We start from the raw sequence: 1270 nt of genomic DNA, 5'->3' as shown, positions 1-1270 counted from the left end.
TTTTTTTTTTTTTTTTTTTTTTTTTTTTTTTTGGACAGTGTTTCTCTGTAGTTTTAGAGCCTGTTCCGGAATTAGCTCTTGTAGACCAGGCTGGCCTCAAACTCACAAAGATACGCCTATCTCTGATTCCCAAGTGCTGTGATTAAAGGCGTGCGCCACCACCATCCAGCTCAACTTACATTTTCTTTCTACCAAACAATGTATCTTGAACACATTTTTCATGTCAGTAACCGGTTTGGCTTTCTTCTCAAGTGGCTGTGTCCTGCCAAGGTTAATCCCTTCTGTTGATGGACATTTTGTTTGTCCAATGGGAATGCTGTATGTAACACTAGCTACAATGAATAGTCTCCTGGCTACATCACTCCTGTGAGTCAGTTTGTCTGTCTGTCTGTCTCTCCCCTCTCTGTCAGTTTAATGTAGCCTAGGCTAGCTTTGAACTGTGTGTGTGTGTGTGTGTGTGTGTGTAACTGGTGATGGCCTTGAACTCCTGACCCTCTTACATTCATCTCTTCCAAGTGCTGGGATTAAGTGTATACACACCATGCCCAGCTTCCTTGTGGGGCACTGTGTGTGGAACTTTCTGTAAGTGAGATTGTCAATTTATGGACAGTGTACATTTTGTATTTTAGTGGTACTTCCAACTTGGCATCTGAAAGCTTGCTGATGTATTTGGCCCAAAACCCACGAATGGAGAGATCTGCAGATACACAAGCGGCAGACACACATGCACACATCACGCACACATGCACGCACACGCCTCCCACACTGTCTTCAAGCTCGCCTGGATCCACTGACCCGCTCCAGGGACTGGAAAGGGATTGGCTCCAAGGCTACCTCAGCAGAGAAAGAACCCACCAGCCACAAACAATCTGCACAGTGTTTAAGTCTCCACAGGATGTTTGCAAGAAGCACCAGCTCCTAGGTTAAAAATATCCCGTGCCGGAGGGGCTTGAGTCTGTCTCAGAAGAGAGCTGCCCCACAGTCCCAGGCTTCTCTGTCACTAGGGGAATCAAGGAGACCGATTGATTCCTCTCCTGCCCCCACAGCCCCATCACACTTTGAAGTCAGACTTTCTGTGTTCCAATCTGGCTCCATTATTCACTGGCTGTGTGACCCTAGGCCACACAATTAGTGATTCTGTGTCTTGGTGCCCATGGCTATAGAAGGGGAGTCATGGTTTTCTCCTAGAGGTCATGGACCTCCACCCTGGCTGCCAAGTGCCTGCAGAGCTAAAAAAAAAAAAAAAAAAAAAAAAAAAAAAAAAAAAAAA

The sequence above is a fragment of the Alexandromys fortis genome, unplaced genomic scaffold (genome assembly GCF_014885135.2).
Source record: "Alexandromys fortis isolate MF-2015 unplaced genomic scaffold, M_Fortis_MF-2015_v1.1 scaffold_90, whole genome shotgun sequence".
Lineage (NCBI taxonomy): Eukaryota > Metazoa > Chordata > Mammalia > Rodentia > Cricetidae > Alexandromys > Alexandromys fortis.
Note: the sequence above shows the minus strand (reverse complement) of the source record.